The 18373-nt window shown below is 37.0% G+C and overlaps 1 protein-coding gene across 13 annotated transcripts in view; it reads left to right on the top strand.

Moving 5' to 3' along the window:
- The window catches only part of NCOA3 (nuclear receptor coactivator 3), a 95188-nt gene that overhangs the window by 15341 nt on the left and 61474 nt on the right, over positions 1 to 18373 (top strand). For 3 of the 13 annotated variants that reach the window (XM_053927169.1, XM_053927162.1, XM_053927163.1), the window contains exon 2: positions 10816 to 10920. The exons of the other annotated variants lie outside the window; for them this stretch is intronic. The gene's annotated coding sequence lies outside the window, so the exon portion shown is untranslated. The remainder of the gene's footprint in view (positions 1 to 10815; positions 10921 to 18373) is intronic. 13 annotated transcript variants of the gene reach the window in all.

Raw genomic sequence — 18373 nt, 5'->3', positions numbered from 1 at the left:
TTTTCCAGTACTGTTAAGTCTTAGATCTGAACGAGAATGGCATTGTGACGTAACAATGGCCTCCACCCCTTCCCTGCAATCCACTCTTTCCTTGTGCAGCCTCATCCTTCCTCTTGACCTTTCCTGTATCTATAACTCTTCTCCTGTCCTCTTCATGCACTTCCTCTTTTCAGCCCTCATTCTATCTTCAACTATTTTATCCCTTTCCTCTCAGCATAAATTTCCTCTGGGTTATAGCCGCCCCCCACCCCCCCAACTTTCTGTCCTTCAAGTCTCTGTTTCTAGCTGCTCAATCTTAACCAAGTCTCTTCTTTACCTTCAGAAGGTTTCTTTGCTCCAAGTGTTCTCTGCTCCTGGCAGATTGATTTTCTTTTAGTCTTTGATCCCTCAAACACATACATCCTTGCACCTTAAATCCTCCAATTTTCATTTTTGTCTCCATGTTTTCATTTGTTCCACAGAGATTTATTGAGTCCTAGCCATGTATCAGGGGATATAACAGTGACTAGAATGGCTATGGAATAAAAAACTGCATAAGGGGACTGGAAACTGGTGTGTGTATGCCTGTATTGTGGAGTTTACATTTTAAATGAGTAGTCATGGTAACCTCTGAGAAAATAACATTTGAGCAAAGAGTCCAGGAAGTAAGCCTAGTGAACATTGGAGAGTTGGGAACGTTCTGTGTAGAGAGAGCAGCCAGTGCAAAGGCCCTTTGGTGGGAGCATTCTTAGAGTGTGTAAAGACCGGCAAGGTGGCCGGTGTGCCGGAGTGCAGTGAAAGGGCTAAGCAGCAAAAGAAGAAACCTGCGAGTTAACAGTGGAGCCTTGTAGGGAGTTGTAATGTCTTTAGCTTTTACTTTGAGCAAGGTGGGGAGCCACTGTAGGTTTTCAACTTCCGGTTATTCCAGAAAGATCTTAGGATTATTGATTTCCTCCCCTCCAATGAAAGCATTTCATTTTATTATAAAAGTAATTAATTTAGGTTCATTTGGAAAATACAGAAAAGTACAAAGAAAATAAAGAACAAATAGATTACTAGTAACCTCATCGTCCATGATTGAAGATTTTGTGTGTATATATGTTCCCACTTGCTTTCCTTTGGGCTTTTATGCATGTGTGGGCGTGCATGTGCACACATGCACACGCACTGTAGGGTTTGGCAGGCAGCAAAGAAACTGACTTAGGCTCTAAAGAGATGCCTCCAGCTGCTTTGTGAAAAGTAGCCTGTCCAAGCAGGGAGGCCTATTAGGAGGCTATTACAGTAATCCAGGTATGAGATAATAATGTTGGCTTAGGCTGTGGTAGCAGCAGAGGTGATAAGAAGTGGTCATAATTCTGTGAATACAGGGTCCAGCACAAATAACACCCCTTTTTTATTACAAAATCTTTCATTACAAAGTCGTAAGCATGTAATTCTGTAACATAAGAATATCACACTCAAGCACACCATGTGACATTTTAGGTGAAATGTTCAAATTGCTGTCCATCTCTTGTGACATTCACATACCCTACCAACCACACTCAAGCAAACCTTACTTCTGCCGGACCCTGTATTTTGAGAGTAGAGCCAAGAGAATTTTGTGATGGATTCAGTGGGGTTGTGTTGTGTGGGGTGGACCAAGAGAGGAGGGAAACATCAAGGGTGACTCAAAAGTTTTTGGCTTGAGTAACCAGAAACCTTTGATTTCATTTTTCATTCCTGTTAAACTGTCCATCCAAGATTTAATTCTGCCTCTCTCTCTTATGATGTGTTTTCCTTGTTCTTTTGAACTTGTGATTATTTCTTTCACCAAACTTCTAGTCTGTTTTGCCTAGCTTGACACTTGGTACCCACCACAAGATGCTATATAACGAATTGTTTCACTAGTATTAGTCTTTTCAACTAGGTAGCGAGCATCCTTTTACTGATCATGCTGGATTTACTTACCTGCTCAAGAACTAATAACTTTCTGAGTACATTTTGGGCATTCAGTAAGTGTTTAATTGTATACTCCTCTGGCTTGAGAATAAGATATGAGGAAACCTTAAAGTAAATGCCTGTTCTAGCTTTACTTTGGCTTACTGGCATCTTTTGAGGATGAATTGTTTTGGATACTTTCCTCAGTTATTTTGGGTCTAAAAAGCCATGAAATACTTCTTCTTTCCATAAAATATTATGTATTATCTTGAATTCTGCAGCATTAAGAAGACTTAAAAAAAAAAAAAAAGACTATTGCTTCCCTGAAACATGGAAAGCATTCTAGGAGATAGAAAGATGAGTGAGAGGACTTCTGGCCAAGATGGAGGCGTAGGTAGATGCACTGTGCCTCCTCTCACAACCAAAGGAAGGACAACAACAATTTAAAAACAAAAACCAACCAGAACTGACAGAAAATTGAACTGTATGGAAGTCCGACAGCGAAGGAGATAAAGAGGAAACATTCATCCAGACCAGTAGGAGGGGCAGAGACAGGCGGCTGGGTGTAGAGGACTCAAGGTGAGGCAGCAGCTGGTGGACCAGGTGACAGAGCCCACATCTCCGGGTTTCAGTACCAGGAAATAAAGCCTCAAACCACTGATTGAAAACACCCATGGGGGTTGAGGCGGCAGCAGGAGAAACTCCCAACCTCACAGGAGAGTTCGTTGGAGAGACCCACAGGGGCCTAGAGTGTACACAAACCCACCCACCCAGGAATCAGCACCAGAGGGTCCCAATTTGATTGTGGGTAGCGGAGGGGGTAACTGAAATCTGTCAGAGAGTGGGGCAAGCACCATTGCTCCTTCTCGGATCCTTCCCCATGTACAGCGTCACAGCACAGCAACCAGCGTTACCCCGCCCCGGTGAACACCGAAGGCTCCACCCCTTTATGTAACAGGCATGCCAAGACAAAAAAAAATGGCCCAAATGAAAGAACAGATCAAAGCTCCAGAAAAATAAAACTAAGCCACGAAGAGATAGCCAACCTATCAGATGCACAGTTCAAAACACTGGTAATCAGGAAGCTCACAGAATTGGCTGAATTTGGTCACAAATTAGATAAAAAATGAAGGCTATGCTAAGAGAAACAAAGGAAAATGTACAGGGAACCAATAGTGATGAGAAGGAAACTGGAACTCAAATCAGTGGTGTGGACCAGAAGGAAGAACATCTAACCAGCAAAGAATGAAGAAAGAAGAATTCAGAAAAATGAGGAGAGGCTTAGGAACCTCCAGGACATCTTTAAATGTTCCAACATCCGAATTATAGGGGTGCCAGAAGGAGAAGAGGAAGAACAAAACATTGAAAACTTATTTGAACAAATAATGAAGGAGAACTTCCCTAATCTGGGAAAGGAAATAGACTTCCAGGAAGTCCAGGAAGCTCAGGAGGTCCCAAAGAAGTTGGACCCAAGGAGGAACACACCAAGGCACATCATAATTACATTAGCCAAGATTAAAGATAAGGAGAGAATCTTAGAAGCAGCAAGAGAAAAGGAGACAGTTACCTACAAAGGAGTTCCCATAAGACTGTCAGCTGATTTCTCAAAAGAGACCTTATAGGCAAGAATGGGCTGGCAAGAAGTATTCCAAGTCATGAAAGGCAAGGACATACATCAAGATTGCTCTATCCAGCAAAGCTTTCATTTAGAACGGAAGGGCAGATAAAGTGCTTCTCAGATAAGGTCAAGTTAAAGGAGTTCATCATCACCAAGCCCTTATTATATGAAATGTTAAAGGGATTTGTCTAAGAAAAAGAAGATAAAAAATATGAACAGTAAAGATGACAGCAAACTCAGTTATTAACAACCACACCTAAAACAAAAACAAAAGCAAACTAAGCAAACAACTAGACCAGGAACAGAATCACAGAAATGGAGATCACATGGAGGGTTATCAACAGGGGAGTGGGAGGGGAAGAGAGGGGGGAAGGTACAGAGAATAAGTAGCATAAATGGTAGGTAGAAAATAGACAGGGGGAGGGCAAGAATAGTGTAGGAAATGTAGAAGCCAAAGAACTTATATGTGTGACCCATGGACATGAACTACAGGGGGGGAATAATGTAGGAGGGAGGGGGGTGCAGGATGGAGTGGAGTGAAGGTGGGGAAATGGGACAACTATAATAGCATAATCAATAAAATATATTAAAAAAAATTTAAAAAAGAAAGATGAGTGAGAAAAGGTCCCTGCCCAGAAAGGAACTTCTGTTATTGTGCAGACAGTGGAACATGTCCAGGTATGTCTCCTTTATGAGCATAACATTGTATTATGATTTAGTGCAGAAAATCAATAATACCTTTAGCATTCTAAAGGTTGTAGAGGTTCTTTGCCTCTTTATACAATTGTGTTACACTTTTGTGTTTTGGGTTCTTATTTATTAAAAAAATTTTTTTAACTTCATCTGAGGACATTTTTTCATTGCTTTGAGAGAGGGAGAGGGAGAGAGAGAGAGAGAGAAACATTGATGTAAGGAGAGAAACATTGGTTGCCTCTTGTACATCCACGACCAGGAATCAAACCTGCAACCTAGGTATGTGCCGTGAATGGGAATTGAACCCGCAGCCTTTCTGTGTACGGGACAATGCTCCAACCAACTGAGCCACACCAGCCAGGCCTGGGTTCTTATTTGTTAAAATAGTTTCTCAGACCTTATTCCTAGCTGTTTCTACTTGCTGATGGGAAGTGTGCTGTCGCCCCCCCCCCCCCCCCAGCCCCTTTCCTTTATTTGCATTATATTTCCTTGTAGCCTTATTTAACATCAGTATTTTTTTAAATCTCCTGTGCAACTTACACTTTTACTATCTTGTATAGGAGCACTTGCTTTCCTATTTATTTGAGAGAGAGACAGACAGGTAGACATCACTTTGTTGTTCTACTTACTTATGTGTTCATTGGTGGTTTCTTGTATGTGCCCTGCCTGGGATCAAGCCCACAACCTTGGCGTATAGGAGCGAAGTTCTAACCAACTGAGTTACTGGCCAGGGCCTGCTTTCCTCATCTTCCATCTTTGTTTTACTTTTACCTGTTAACCTTTCTACCTTTAAAATAATTTCTGTAATACATTCTGGATTCCAGAACACACACACGATCTTCAAGGAATTTTCACATAGAAACTCTGTTCTACTATTGTAAGCAAAGAATAAGTTCTTCAAATGGTCGTCACTTACTAGATACTGTCCGAATTAGGGGATGTGCTATCTACAATTGAGTTCTCTTAAATTTCCCCTGTTTGGAAGGGATTAAATCTTCCAGACAAAGGAGGATAGGAAAGTTGGTAAAAAGCAGTCCTTTCACTTATGTGAGTTGTGGCCATCAACTTAGTTTTGTCTGTGATCATCATTTCTACTTGGTAATGGAATATTTTTCTTTAGAAAGATGGTAGAATATAATTCATATTTTAATGATAATCTAGTTCAACAAACGTTACATATAAAAACCAAGGAGATAAGCCCTGGCTGGTGTGGCTCAGTGGATTGAGTGCCGGCCTGCAAACCAAAGAGTTGTGGGTTTGATTCCCAGTCAGGGCACATGTCTGGGTTGTGGGCTAGGTCCCCAGTAGGGGGCTTGTGAAGGGCAACCACACATTGATGTTTCTTTTCCTATCTTTTCTCCTTCCCTTCCCCTCTCTCTAAAAATAAATAAAATCTTTAAAAGAAGCAAACAAAAAAACCCCAAGGAGATTAAAATGTCCTATTTAGATGACCTTTAGTTGATTTGCTACAAGTTTTTGGGTCTGGGAATACTGTAGTAATTCATGATGTGATTTTTAGGCACGTCATTAGAACCAAAGAAAATATGTAATTTATTTTGGTTGGAGAGTAATGGTGAACTTAAGCTTTAAACATTCTGTCCAAGAGAGGCTGATGTTCAAATCTTCACCTACAATAAGCCACAAATCTTTAACTGCAAGCTTTGGAAAAATGACTTGTTGACACACATTGTTAGATGATTTTTAAAAACATAATAATTTGCTTGGAAAAATGATTCGCTGACACATTTCATATGATTTTTAAAAATATAATTTGTGTTGTCTCTTAAGTTGTTTCATAAACTAAAATTATTAATCCCCTCTTTTAAATGCATCAGTGTTTTATTTTGAGAATCTAGAGATGATGATATATTCCCCCTTTTTCTTTTCTTTTTAAAAAACCTTCAGCATCTGGTTTGGCTGTTCTATTGTACTTTTCTCCAAACCTTCACTTAGAGCAAAAAAAGCTTGGATGCCCTACTTTGTTTCCAGTACTTCACTTTGTATTTGGTAAGATGTTCTCTAAAGAAAATATAGATGATGTTGCCTAGGTAATGTTGTGTTTTTAGTATCTTTTGTGGGTGGCTCAGCTTTGCAATCCTTGGGATGATTTGTTGACTCAGTTTTGATTTTTGACACTTCCTTTTTTGTGCCATGGAAAGTATATATGTCAATAGTACATAAACTCTGTTTACTGCAATATCCTTAGTACCCAGAATAGTGGCAGGTGCATGGTGAGTACTCAAGTACTTGTTGAATGATTATAGAGTAGCAGTAGTAACAATCCCTATTTATTGAGCATATACTATAGGCCGAAGTGCTAAATACTTTGAATGGATTTGGTAGTATTTCCATTTTTTTGTTGAATGTTTTCCAACCCATATGATGTATATGAATAGGTGTGAGGGAGGAAGGAGGAGATGAAGCTGGTATTTATTGAGGATGCTGTTACCAAATTTAATGAAGCCTAAGATGCTGTCAGTTATGCAATGCATTGTTCTATGTACCACTAGGAAAGAAATGTAAAACTGCCAATGAAACTATGGGATATCATCAATAATGTGATACATTGTGATTTCAAAGATATAAAAACATGAAAAAAAAATCTAAGAACTTTTAAGAAATACCAGCAGTTTTACCTAATTCTGTCATTTAATGATCATTAAGTCTTCTACAGGTATTACTACCCTTATTTTAGAGATGAAGAAAATTAAAGTTTTGGGTTAAGTTCATAGGCTCTCAAGATTGAGGATCCAAATTGAGGTCTCTTAGACTTCAGAGACCATGCTTTTTTCCCCATCTCATACTGCTTCAGGGGACAGGGAGCAAAATAGTACATTGGCCTGTCCACTCTGGCTTGAAGATTCTTAGCTGGCATGGCTTTAAACATTTTCTTAATGTAGCTGTTTTTGTCTTTTTTAAAAATCAACAAAATCTCTCTATTTATTGTGTACTAGCTACCCAGTGTTTTTGTGTGGATACAAAACAATATAAGGCCTTATCTCTCTCTGAAGGAATTTACTGTCTATTTAGGGAGATGAGAGAAATAAACATGAAAGATAACTAGAGAAGATTTAAATAACATTTCAGAGAATAATGAAAGAGGTTTAACAAGGCAACGCAGGATTAATTACGAAATAAATTGTACAAATAATTGCTTTTGGAGTTTAGAGGAAGGAGAGATTGCTTGAGGCTGAAGTAATCCAGGAAAGGATTTAAATGAATTCCGGGGAGATAGTTTCAGTTAGTGAGATTATTTACTTACTCTCAAATCATATTAGTGTTTGTTACAAATGGAACTGCAAACTCTTGCAGAACTGTAGTACATTAAGTTTTTTCTCTGTGCACGAGAGCAGGGGATCTTCCTGCCATAGAAAAAAGTAGAAACAATCATGCGGTATCAAGAAGATGGGGGGAAAGTACTCACTTTTAGAAGAAAGACCTTAGGCTGAAAATGAAGGGGGAGCCCCCTGTCCCCCTTCTTAAATGCCTTGAGTGCCACTCTTGCCACATTTACAATCGGTTGCATTTTTTGAACCATTGCCAAGGTTACTTTCTGTGGCTCTTGAAAGCTCATGATGGACTTTGGAAGGTTGGAAGCAAGCATTAACTATGCTACTAGTGTTTTTCTCTATTTTGAAATAGGACCTCTTTTAATTAGGGATGCATAACAAAAAACAATAGTCCACCATGTGTTTCAGACTACATTCCTGAGTCAGACCCTCAGACCTCAACATTGGGTGACAAGGTGGGTTACTTGTCTACAGGCAAGTTGAAAGCAAAATAGTAAAGGCTTGGAAAGCAAGAGAACTGCGTTTTGGACTTTGTTGGATAATCTTGGGCATGTTATTTAACCCGTGGAGACATCTGAGTTGGATCACATCAGAGGTTCTTTCCCTGTTTTTTTGTTTTTTTTTTTTTTAAACATTTTTCTTTCTTATTTAAAAGCAGTACCAATAGGTGTCCATGGCTAACAGTTCAAACTCTACAAAAGGCTGCGAAGTGGTTTCCCTCCCTCTTTCTTCTGTTCCCTAGTTCATTCCTCAGAGGCAATCACTGTTACCCTGTGTGTGTGTGTATTGACAAATATATTTATGTCTTTTTAAAAATAATCATTTTACTGTTGTTCAATTACAGTTGTCTGCATTCCCCGCCCCCACTCCCACCCCACCTCAGCCAAACCCACCTCCTCCCCTTGCTACTATCCTCCCCCCTGGTTTTGTCCATGTGTCCCTCATAGTAGTTCCTGAATATTTATATGTCTTTATATCTTTATATTCCATATATCTCCTTTTTATATTTACAAATTATAGTATATTAAAAACATTGCATCTGGTTACATTTAACACTGTATTTTGAAAATGGTCCTATCAATAAATACAGATCTAACTTTTTTAGCAGATTGTCATTTTATTAATATGCCTTTATAAGATTTTATTCATTTATTTTTAGAGAGAGGGAAGGGAGGGAGAAAAGAGAGGGAGAGAGACATCAGTGTGCCTGACATACCCATTGCCTCTCGCACACCCCCAGTTGGACCTGGCCTGTGACCCAGACATGTGCCTTGACTGGGAATTGAACCAGTGACCTTTCAGTTTGCAGGCCGGCACTCAGTTCACTGAGCCATAGCAGCCAGGGCCCTTTGCCTTTTATGTAATATTCTGTCTTGTCTGTTTTCGGTTTAAAAAAAAACGAGAGGTTTACACTTTTGTTTTAGCTATTGCCTTTATATTAAAACTTCAGTGTAATATCCTTAGTATCTCTTATCCTTCCTGTTTTTGATTATTGTCTGTTGGTTTCTTGCTTTGAGTGCTACTGAAATTACCTAGTAACCCCTTATATCTCTTCCCCACATCGATTTAAACTACTGTTTTACTTTCAATTAATATCCATAAGACAATCAGCATGTTTATTCTAATTTTTATCTCCTTTCCCTTCATTTTTGATAGATATGTTGTATGTACATTGTCAAGCACATAGCCATTATATATTATAACATGCCCTTAGCAGTTTTCAGTTTTTAGCTATATATTTATTTTTCACTGTTTTAATGATGTGGACTTTCTAGTTATTTTGGTTGTCTGAAATTCATTCTTTAATAGATTTCTCAGGAAGAGCTAATGGGAACAATATTCTTTAGCTCCACTGTGTTTAAAAGTTTGTCTGTAGCTTTAACATTTGAAAGCTGGTTTGGCTGATCGTAAAACTTTTTTCTACTGTGTGTGTCATTCCATTGTCTTCTGGTGTAGAGTATTGCTGTTACAATCCGGTTTTCTTAACCAGTGACTTAGACTTTCTGTCTTTGCCTGAATGTTCAGAGGAGTGTTTTTCGTAGTCCCTTTATGTACTGGTGTTGGCCATTCTGATTCATTTTTCCTCGGGCAGGTATGTAGTCAAGTCCTTTCAGTATGTGGTTCCAAGTCCTCTGCTCACCCTCCCCTGCCGACATGAGGAAGGTTTGCTTGACTGGTAGTGTTTTTTGTTTGTTTGATTTCTTTTTGATTTTGTTGTTCCATTGGTTCGGTTTTCTTCTTTGGAACATTTGTATTCTATACATATGTTGGATCTTTGCATATTGTGTTTAGTAGAGAGAGAAAACTCTTTACTGTGTTCAGACCTGTATACCCACCTGTCTTCTCAGCCTATTCATTTGGATTTCCAGCAGGCCTCTCGAGGGCAACGTGTCCGAAACTGACACGTGGATTTTCCAGAACTGAACTCCCTGCTAAATCTTCTTCAAGAAGCCTTCCTTGTCTCATTTGCTGGTACCTTTCATTCTTTTTCTCTATTCCTCACTCGTGATCCTGTGCTGTTCGTCATCTCATGTGGCCGAGCTCCTGCCTTTGGGTGTGCCCTCTCTGCGGGGTGTTTTTCATCGTATGTCTGTCTGACTGACTTCCTCACCACTCTTAACTCATCAAATCTCACCCTCTTAGTAAGGCCCATTTTGATCACTTTATTTAGTACTGGAACCTCTCTCCTCATGAAACTAACCCTCTAATATACCATATAACTTACTGTATTTAATTATGTTTTTTGCTGATAAAATATAAGCTCCATAAGGACAGGAGTCTTGGTCCCTGTTGCTCACTGATACATCTCAAATGCTTAGGTAAAAGCCTGACATATTAGGTAAATAAATATCAATTGTTCATGTGAATAAATATGTCCTTCTCAAACTATTCTGCTACCTCTGCCTGTGGAATTAAGATGTTTTTTTCTGGGGCATAGCTATCTTTTATCTTCAAACTCCATGGGACTGCATTAAGGAAGTTTCTGGTCTCTGTTTTATTTTAGTTTCTGGTTTATTTAGGCTGGAACTGTTTCTAGAAATGCAGCCAAGATGGAAATTGACTCTGAAAATAGGGTATTATTAATATGAAGAAACTGTGAGTAGCAGTTAACCATTTATCACATATACAAGGGAAGTCCTTTTTTATTTTCTTATTCTGCCAGCCTAATAATAAAAGGTTTCTTTCTTTTACTGAATTTTCAATGGCAGTTTGAGGAGAGGGGATGGTAAGTATAGGCATTACTTTGTAATTGAAAGCTGCATAAATAAAAGCATATATGCATATCGTTGTCTCACTGTCCCTGTAATTTTGTTTCAGGAAATTGGGAGAGTTGCAATAGTCCAGAACAGATTGTGTCCTGACAGTTCATGAGTCGTCCCTCCAGGAAAGGCTACTGTATTCTGTACTGCTGTCAGGTACAAGGTGCGGGATTTAACAGTAGGCCTTTCAATTGGAGAACATAATAAAATTAATTGATGTTATAATAGGTCCCAAAAAATACCATGTAGTGAGATTTAAAAAAATTGTTAGTGAGTTGTTATTGAGAACATTTGTTAAATAAGTATTACTTTTCTCTGTTTGAGTTGGATGTGATGCATAAAAAACTTTTCTTCTTACAAAATTAATACATGTTCTGTATAGGTGATAGAAAATTATGATGTTAAAAAAACCCACCCAGGAAGGATCATTTTGGTGTGTTCCTTTTCAGTCTTCATCTGTGTATAAACATACTGTATGATACACACATTACATAAGAAATGTGATAATGATACCACATTTCCAGTATGTTATGAACATTTTTAGAGGCTGTATAGTATTTTATTGTATGAAGAAACCAATTTATTTAATTTTTCAGATGCGCATTGAGGTTTATTTTCCCGGTGCTGGAACCCTGGCTGGGTTGCTTGGTCTTTATCATTCCCCAGTTGTTTCTCCAGTTTTTACCCACATGTGAACGTGGGACTGCCCACGCAGCCTTACCACGTGTCCTCTCCCCTCCAGGCTGCCTGTCTGCACCCCTCCCACTAGGCTGGGAGAATGTTTCTTCTTTAACTCCTTGATTGTTGGACCTCCACGCAGTTCAGTTTTCTGGCAGTTGTGAATGTTTTTTGATTTTAAATTGGTTGTTATCCTTCTTTTGGTTGTATGAGAAGATGAAGTGTATCTACCTACACCTCCATTTGGCCAGAAGTCTGAGTTAAAATTCTTTAGAAGTTTAATTTAGCATTTACAGTTATGAGTTCTTACTGTACGTACTGTAGTTTCATTTTTGATCTGTAAAACATGGGAATGAAGGTATGCTTTAGGTGAATAATCAACACGTTCTCAACCAGCTACAGGGCTTTTTTAAAAAAGTACTTGAGACAGTGCTGGAATAACGAATGAAAGTAAGAAATACTTGTATAATAGAATAATGCATTGTTATTTTAGTCAAGAATTTGTACTGTGTCCCTGTCTCTTATATATTTTAAAACTCTCATTTGGTACCATAAAGAGATGATTATTTTTGTTTTAAAATTTTAATAATAGTATAGAAGTTTATTTTTGGAAAGAGGTTCAAAAGTTTCCATCCAATCTCATTTACATGTTTATTTTATACATGCTATTTATTAAGCACAGTTAAGGAAAAGTGATTTGTTCTTTTCTGATTTTATAAAAAGTAGTAAAATGATGGATGCACATTTAAAAAAGAGGCTCAAGCAATGTAGAAAAGTGTATCTAGAGATAGCTGGCGCCAAGAGTTTTGTGCGCGTATTTCTACGTTTCTCTGGATGGTAACATACGTTAGACAAGAGGGGTTTTTTACTTGCTGTCCTGTAGTCTTTTAGTGCTCAGTCTTATGTGAGGGATATCTTTCTAGGTTAATACCATAAGTTGAAATCGATAATATTTTTATGGTTTCTACTGTGCATGTGACATCTGTTTTCTTCTGTGTGTGCGTCATCTTTTAAATAATTTGTGCTCTATCGATAAAATGTTAGGTTGTTTCCAATTAGAAGCCTTATGCTTTAAATGCCTCACTAACTTTAAAAAAAAAAAGTCCTCCCCGGAGATATGTTTGTTGATTTTAGAGAGAGGAAGAGGGAAGGAGAGAGAGGGAGAAACACTGATAGGAGAGAAGCATCAATTGGGTTGTCTCTCGTGGGATCAAACCAGCAGTGCTTTGGTGTATGGGACAACGCTCCTACCTGCTGAACCACCCAGCCGGGGCCAATCTTACTTTTATTTATTTATACTTTCTCTTTCCCATATTATATCTTGAAGCAAGTCCCAGATAATATCCTATTATAATTGTAAAAGTTTTAGTAAGTACAGTAGTGTCCCTTGTTTGCAGTTTTTCTTTGTGTGGTTAGTTACCTGTGGTCATGTACGGTTTGAAAATATTAAATGGAAAATTCCAGAAATAAACAATTCATAAGTTTCAGATTTCCTGCCACCTGAGTAATGTGATGAAATTTTGCATAGTCCTTCTGTGTCCTACCTGGGACATGAATCATCTCGTTGTCCAGTATGTCCATACTGCATATGCTGTCTGGCTGTTGGTCACTGAGTAGCCCTCTTGGTTGTGAGAGAGAGACAGACACAGAGAGAGAGACCACATTCACGTACTTTTTAATACAGTATAGTGTTGTAATTGCTCTGTTTTATTATTAGTTATTATTGTTAATCTTTCACTGTGCCTTACAGATTTATAAACTTTATCATAAGTATGTATGTATAGGAAGAAACATAGCGTTTGCTACTGTCTGTGATTTCAGGCATCTGTGTTGTGGGGGTGTGTCTTGGAACTTATCACCCTCAGATAAGGGAGGAATACTGTATCTTTAACAGTAAGGATTATTAAAAACATATTACCTCACCTTAAGAAATTCCTTAATATAAAGTATCCAGGCATGTTCAATTTTTCAGTTGCTTGAAACATAACTGTGTTTATAGTCAGTTTGAATTAGATGCCCATATTGTAATTTGTTGTCTTTTATACATGTATTTTTATTTAGGTTCCTACTGCTTCACTTTTTCCCCTTGCATTTTATTTATTGGGGAAAATGGGGTCATGTCCTGCAGAATTTTCCAGACTGGATTTTGCATCTGAATAGTGTCATTTAGCACATTCTTCTGCCCTCTGTATTTTCTGTAAATTGGTCATTGGATATATAGTCTTTAACACATATCATTTAAAGAGAATCAGTTTCTAGATTCATAAACTTTCATTCTTTTAAATTCTTAAGTTGGTCTGCCTGAGAAAGCTTCGCAGAGTCTTCCTCTCCAGATGTCTTCTTTCATGGTGGTTCTTCTAACTGCCAAGAGAGAGGAGCAACTCTTTTTTTACTGTGTTGCATTTACACTGGGTGTTTAAAAAAAAAAGATCAGGTTTGAGACACACGGGCAATTACTATTATTGGTGTCACGGTTTAAAAAGTGAATGACTCTTATGGCTGGGTAACAAATGGTCCGGTGCTTCTGAGTCTGTTTTCATCAAAATCAAAATTGAAGGAAGAGTTAATCAAATTGCTCTCTGAGAGATAATGAAAAGTAATTTTTGATGATAGTTCACTGAGATTTTTGTCATGTAATATAACTGAGATTGCATTGAAAGAATTGAGTGACATTTCTTTCACGTAACTCCTTTTACTTACCTACTTATGTCAGCAAGTTTTACTTATAATTTTACAAACAAAATATGAATTGATGGACTGTTGCATTTTAGCAGTATTATTTATTGTGGGTACCTGGGTGCAAGGGTTCGTGTATCTTGAACAGATTCACTTAGATGAAAAATGTACTTTTTACACAAATTTTATCAAAATGTGTTATTCACTTACATTTTGAACAATTACATCCTAATATCAATTAATTCAGAATAAAATGTATTTTCAACACTTAAGAGCCTATGATCAGATGGTATTTAATTATTATTTCAATTTATATACCCCTTTGTTGCAGAGATAGGATGATCAATAAAATACTTTCAAGCATAAAATGATATTCATTATCAAATACTTTGGGAGAATAGAAATTTGTCTTCTGGGAAAAAGGAACAGTTCCAGAATTTCTGGTGGTTAGGATGATGATAATTCATGTTTCTTTGAATACTTAAGAATATAACTTTATTAAAAATTCTAATACTTGATAATACCTTGGAAATTACTGCTTTGTAACTAGTTAAGTTTTAATTTAAATGCCAGTTTACAAATATTCCAGGGTACATATTTTTTTAAAGATTTTTTTGGCAGGTATGTGAGCAAAAGTTTGAAGTCCTTTGGTACCCACTGAGTTCAGGCTCTGTACTCAGTTGCTGATAAAGGACTACAGTGTTACATTTGTGGCTTTTAAGGAGTAGGTTTTCGAGAAAAAACTACAAAAAATACTACGTCTGTGTCTGAAACAAAGACACGCAACTTTATAAAAACAAGAAATGTAAAGAAGCTTGTTTACCTCCCCTGCCCATTCTTGGGATACAAGCAACTGATCTTTTGTGTATATAAGCAAAATTATAAATCCATATTTTGTATTTTCAATTTTAAGTAAACCTTCCCTCCCTTGTGTTTTCTTTATTAAAGTGCAGGCTGGAAAACAAATGTTCTCGTTGAAATGAAAAAAAACTTACCAGTGATTAAAAGAAAATTTTAATAGTGTGATTCTGTCGAAAAATTTCAAACATGCATTTTTATTTTAATTTGCTAAAAAAGAAAAGGAAAAAAAGAATTTTGTAGGCTTAATATTTCATCATTAAGATAATGTGTGTATCCCTTCCATGAAGAATAAATAAGACTAAAATAGAAAGGATAAAGTAAACAATTCTTAAAACTAAATTTTTATTTATTTTTTTGGCTTTAAGAAAGCACTGTTTCCCTTGGTTTTTAAATTCTCATGTGCCAGGTTGGTTCTTTTGCTGAGGATGAGGCACTTTTGTGGTAGTGTTGCCATGGTGACTGCCTTCCAAGTGCTGCCTCAAGGTCACTCATCACTCATAGCCCTGAATACTTGGATTTTGTTAAAGAAAAATATCAACACTGAGTGGATAAAATGAAGTTAATTATCACATTGCATTACTCAATCAAATCTAGCACAATTATATTTAAAAACAGTATAAGTGTTGACAGTATTGATAAACTATATTTTCTTTGAATATTGAATTTTAATTTGTCAGATTAGAAGGCTAATAGCATACCTATAAATTATCCTTAGCCACATATTGTAATAATTTGACTTTATTCTATTTGTGACCTTTTAAAAAATATAGCAGATTTATCGCCTTTGTATTTGTGTCTAAACATACTTGCCTCAGTATTTGTTTTTTTGATGAGACAAGGGCACAAATTCCTTAACATTCTCTTTCTTTTCAGTAAATTTAGCTTGAAGCTGCCAGTTTTATCAGTCTTCATTCATATTAGAATGATCATTTTCCCTCCAAACTAGATTTCAGAGATCTATTGTCTACCTGGCTTCTATTTCATGCACTCTTTGTTTCACACTGTTGTTAGTTTTCCTTATTGTTACTTTCTGGATTGTTATCTTTTAGTTAAATTTAAGGTGGTATACCACCAGAGGTTTTTTATGTATTATCATCAAACTGGTTTTCATTGAAGGAAAATACGAGAAGTGCCTCCTTGCAATGTTCTTTATTTTCCTCTGAATCTTGTCCTGAGGACAGAGGAGTCAGAGCTGTGTGCTTCCGTTAAGCTAGAAGGTGACTTTGAAATCAGAGATGAGAAACATTACTTTAAGAAGGAAAGTGCCACCAAAACAAACACAAAATTGCTATTCAAACATACATAGCTAGAAAATTTGGTCTGTCAGCTAATTAGAGTCTAACTAGTTGCTGGACCTCCAGGGGAATTGGATAAATTGGTTCTCATAAAGCATTTTCGTCTCTGCTTCTGTAGAGCAGCCACCTTTGCAATGTCTGATCAAGATATTGTTTTACATGCTTGAAATTTTAATGAATGCAGAGCTCTATACATAGTATTGGAAATCTGCCAGGTGGTATATGCCATCTAATGTTTGTTTCACTTATGCATATTTATGAAACCAAGTATGTTATCTGATGCTATTTTTGCTAATTTACTCGGAAAAAGGAATTGATTTAAAATTGTAAGCTATGATGTAAGGCGGTACAATCTAGAGACAAGAGTGTTAAGACAAGGCGGTCGGGGCCACGCACTGATCTTTCTCGGTCTTACTGTGTGAGCTTGGTCAAGTCATTTTTGTGCTTCATTTTCCTCATCTATGTAAAACAGGGTGGTTCCATTTCCATTGTGACCTTTCATGACTCCAGTCTATTGTTTTGTGTATTAAATTTGAATTATCTTCCAAAATGGAGAATTGCAGTTCCTACTTACTAAAATACTGAATCTTTCCAAGTAATCTGTTGGATTTTGGATGGAGATATATTTTGTTTCCTGAGGTAAGCTTAAAGCAATTGTGTTGTAGATGCATTTTTAGCTTATTTTGAAAGGAGGGGAGAAAGTTTTGAGTAGTACTGGTTATGTGGCAGATAATTAGCAGTTTTTAAAGTGTTTGCAACTGTACACAGGTAGAATTGACTGTAGAAATAGGATCTGAAAAATATCAAATGGAAATTGATTTTGAAAATCTTGAACATGGGCTTAATATAACTTTTAGACTTTTTCAGTGAAGAGGAAGGGTTCAAATGCAATATACTTTTCTTTGAAGTTTTCCTCCACATATCTCATTTGATAGCACAGGGAGGCCTTAGTCTCAAAAGATGGTACACATCCATGTTTCTTTTGTAGTAGAAAAAAGTTATTATTACGAGTTTTTTTAATCCTGTTTTTTTAAAAAAAGATTTTATTTATTTATTTTTAGAGAGAGGGGAAGGGAAGGAGAAAGACAGGGAGAGAAATAGCAATGTGTGGTTGCCTCTCACACACCCCATACTGGGGACCTGGTCCACAAGCCCAGGCGTGTGCCCAGACTGGGAATCGAACCAGCGACCCTTTGGTTCACAGTTTGGTGCTCGGTTCACTGTGCCACACCAGTCAGGGCTATAAAAACAGTTTTTACTTTACTGTATCATGTAGTACTTATTCTGCCATTGTCATCTTTTTGTCAGTGCACAGAGATCTACTTCATTTAAAAAATGACAAATAATGGATCTAGTGGAGTCTAATATTAAACCAGACCTGGTTTATATTGGTTGGTATATTGATTGACTAGTAAAACAGTGTCACAAAGAACATCCTTCTACTTCCATTTTTACCTATGTGGGCAAATATTTCCATAAAACACATTCATTAGGTTGAATTTCTGGGTCAAGGGATATCATTAATGTTTGGATAGATATTTCAAAATTGCCTTCCAGAAAGGTTTAAAAGTTTACAGTTCTGTTAACAGTGACACCTACTTTTCCTGCACATTTTCATTGGATGATGGTCTTATCATAGCTACTATTCATTTAGTTACCCACTTGTGTTAGGAATTGTGTCAGGTGCTTTAATTGGTCATTTGGGAAGATGATGTTTTTGTCCCCATTTACAGTTGAAGAATTTGAGAGTCAGAGGGGTGAAATAACTTCCTTAAGGCCACATAACTATTAAATGGCAACACTGGGGGTTAATTCCCTATCTCTGTGACTCCAAAGTATATTTCTTTTACCCCAAAACAGTGTTTCTGATTTTGCTTAGGCTGAGAAAACTCTTTCACGGGTGCACATAAAGTTCACAATGTGTATTTTTCCTCAAAACCAGTGATATAGTCACATAATACATTACATGTTAATAGTGCTTTTAGATCATCCATAGCTTAAATGTCATAGCTAGTGCACTTTATTTAAAAAAAAGCATGTGTGATATATAATTTCTGATTCTGACTTTAGGTGTTTGATTTTTATTTTTATTTTTTTTGACTTTCG

Source organism: Desmodus rotundus, chromosome 6 (assembly GCF_022682495.2).
Source record: "Desmodus rotundus isolate HL8 chromosome 6, HLdesRot8A.1, whole genome shotgun sequence".
NCBI classification, from domain to species: domain Eukaryota; kingdom Metazoa; phylum Chordata; class Mammalia; order Chiroptera; family Phyllostomidae; genus Desmodus; species Desmodus rotundus.
The sequence above is the reverse complement of the archived record's forward strand: the minus strand, read 5'-3'. Positions and strand labels throughout refer to the sequence as shown.